Source organism: Dasypus novemcinctus, chromosome 6, assembly GCF_030445035.2.
Source record: "Dasypus novemcinctus isolate mDasNov1 chromosome 6, mDasNov1.1.hap2, whole genome shotgun sequence".
In the NCBI taxonomy this organism is placed as follows: Eukaryota; Metazoa; Chordata; class Mammalia; order Cingulata; family Dasypodidae; genus Dasypus; species Dasypus novemcinctus.
The window spans coordinates 92,128,276-92,131,536 of record NC_080678.1 but is presented as its reverse complement, the minus strand read 5'-3'; the positions used below and the strand labels follow the sequence as shown (position 1 = coordinate 92,131,536).

General features: G+C 41.7%; 1 non-coding gene across 1 annotated transcript; it reads right to left on the bottom strand.

The window, feature by feature from the left end:
- Positions 1 to 200: 200 nt before the first annotated feature.
- On the bottom strand, positions 201 to 363 carry LOC111762663 (U1 spliceosomal RNA). Its single transcript, XR_002795721.1, has one exon. It is a non-coding gene; the product is annotated as a U1 spliceosomal RNA (small nuclear RNA).
- Between the last annotated feature and the right edge of the window lie 2,898 nt (positions 364 to 3,261).

Genomic DNA, 3,261 nt, shown 5'->3' with positions numbered 1-3,261 from the left:
GACAGTTTTGCTGGATACAGAATTCTTGGCTGGCAGTTTTTTCTTTTAGTACCTTAAATACATCATACCACTTTTTTCTTGCCTCCATGGTTTCTGATGAGAGGTTGGCACTTAATCTTATAGATGTACCCTTGTATGTGATGTTTTACTTTTATCTTGCTGCTTTCAGAATCCTCTCTCTCTCTCTCTTTTTTTTTTTCCAAGGAAGAGTATGAATGTAGTCCCCAACTACCACAAATTATACAGTTGAATTTTCCACATTTGGGGAAATCACAAGGGTCGACACATTCTGAGTAAAATGGGTAAACCTTACCTGGGAAAACTACCTCTCTGATCATAGTATTTCCACTTTCAGGTAAGCATAGAGTCCTCCTCTATCACTGATATTTGTTGTTCTGAATAGTAGGTGTCTTGGGGTAGGGCTCTTCAGATTTACTCTGTTTGGGGTGTGTTGTTCTTCTTGGATATTGATATTCGTGTCTTTCTTAAGGGTTGGAAATTTTTCATCATTATTTTCTCAAATATTCTTTCTGCTCATTTTCCATTTTCTTCTCCTTTGTGGATACTAATAACATGTTTTTGCGTGTATCAAGTTGTCATTCAGTTCCCTGAGACTCTGTTCCTTTTTTCCATTCTTTTCTCTTTCTGTTCTCCTGCCTTTTCCAGTTTAGATGTTTGGTCCTTGAAATCACTAATTCTGTCTTCAAACAAATCAAATCTGCTGTTAGATGCCTCTACTATATTTTTAATCTCATCCATCATGCTTTTCATTCCCTAAGCTCTGTTACTTTTCTTTGCAGTCTTTCAAATTGTTCCTTATTTATGCTCACCCAGGGTCTTCTTAATATCCTTTATCTCTTTAGGTATATATTCCTTCAATTCCTTGAATAGTTGGTATCCTCATTAGGATATTTGGTTTGTTCCTTTGGCTTGGCCATTTTATTCCTGTTTCCTAGTATGGTTTGTAATTTTGGGCTGATGCATAGAATATGTTGGATAATTTACTCTAATGAATAATGTCTCTTTTTTCCCCAGTGGTTTTTTTTCCCCATAACTCTTCTTTGATTTTTGGTTCAACTTACTCTAAGTCTTTAAAATTGTCTAGCTTAGGTTATCAAAATCAGGCCAGGGACTCACTAACGGGGCACAGATTTTCCCCCAGGAGGTTAAAGGGGTAACTGAAAGCAGTTTTTCTTTTTGCAACTTCCTGGCTAGACAGCAGAGGTCGTGCATCAGCAACCATACCCACGTAGTTGTTTCTTTCAACCTCTGCTTTCCAGTGTTCCTGTCTGGCCAGAGGAAAGAGTCAAACTGGGCTCTGCTGGCCACATTCACTGAAGAAAAGCCCTCCGATTCATCCTCTCTCTTCCCTTGTAACAGCTGACAGGGAGGAAGATGCCTGTTCCCCTCTCAGTCAGCTGCAGTGAGCCAGGGGTTTTATCCAGGCTTAATGTCTTGAGGGTAGGGGATGGGAGCCTTTCCCAGCCACCATGGGGGTTTAGGAACTTACATTCGTTGTTTTGGGTTCTTCTTCTCTTTGTCCCTTGCCCTCCTAGGAGTTACACAGCACTCTCCTGGTCTGCTGACCCCCAAAGCAGACCCCTCAGGCAACTTTAGGCCCTTTCTCCATTGTTTTTGTGAGAGAGTTGAGCCCTGCCTATCTACTCCGATGCCTCTTCTTCAATCTTTTTAAATTCTCAAATTCAGGGAACTGCAAGCCTGCAGGACCTGTCTCTTCAGTCCCATAGAGCATGACGAAGTTGATGTCTTGTTGGCATGTATGGTTTTGTAGCTCACACTGCTCCCTGGGTGTCTGACTGTGTCTCTTGGTTTTTGCCCTAGAAATGACCACTCCACAACTTAGTGAGTTAAACATCTCTTGATTACCGTGAACCAGCCTCTGGGTCAGCTGGGAAGTCCTGCTGCTCAGGAACAAGAGCTCCACTGAGGGAAGCTGGGTTTTCCCACACCTGTGGTCAGGAGGGCCTCGCTCTCAAGTCTGGCAGTTGGCTTGAGGTTGGCTGGACAATAGGGAAAATGGGTCATGGGCTTCTCCTGATTGGGCAGATGGCCCTCATGGTGATTTGTTCTCATGGTGGCTGCAGAGTCCCGGGTGACGTCCCAAGCTGGCTCTGTCTCTAGTATACATCGCTTAGGCTGAGTTCTGTTGACTAAAACACATCATTAGACCAACCGAGAGCAGGGGTGGAGAAGTAAGTTTTATCTCTTGATGGGCTGATGGAGAATAGGGAAAAACCAACCCCACTGGGTTATTTTCTATTACACACTCTGCAAATTCTCCTCATGTCTCTATTTCTTACCTGGCTCAAAAGCAAGAATGAAGAAGGGTTATGACTCTGCAGCTCTCTTTGCTGAAAACAAAAGCTCTCATTAACAACAGCATGCCACCAGAATTTCCCCTCTGAGAAATAAGTTTTTCATTTTCCAATGGAAGGTTTTTAAAATGACGTTTCTTTGGAACCATCAGTCATAGGCATAAATATGGGAGTTCAAATGGAATATCCAGTTTTCACAGCTGTATCTGAGCTAAATTTAAGAAGAACAGAAAAACAAAGAGAAAGAAAAAAAAATGACCTGTGGATTTTTGCAACAGAATGGGGGCACTGGCAAAGAATCCATCCAACAGGGGGCTGCCTGATCTGAGACTCCATCATTTCCAGATTGGACTCTTAATTAAGCACTGCTGGCTTTTTGCACTTTTCTTCTTGGGCTGGTGTTTGATTTTCTTGTTCTAGTGCCCACATGAGCATCCTCGGGCAATAAAACATCCAAGGCAATGTTATAAAAACATGTCATCTTGGTTATACCATATGGCTAATTGATTTTTGAGGCTCACTTAATTGTTTGACATTAGTTAACTAAACAACAATGCCTGCTTTCACACCCTGATATTAGCTCATACTATTTCATGACCTCCCCCTGCTGAGACACACTCCATATTTCTGGCCATAAATCTGGGCTCTGCCTAGACTTGCATATTTGTTCCAGCTTCCTTGTGGTGGTTTTACTGCATTCGTTGCCATATATACACATATATATATGTAGTGGGCAATAAACATGAAGAGAGGTTTAAGGGTAAAAAGTGCTCATTTCCAAGCCATGTGAGTTGAATTTTTAATTTCTTCCTTAAATAAAATAATGAAAGGTGGTTTTCTGCATTACTTGGCCTACCATGTATATCTCTGTGGGTTCCACTTAACTGGTATGTGAGAGAAACATGAGCTTGTGGCTTTCTTTACA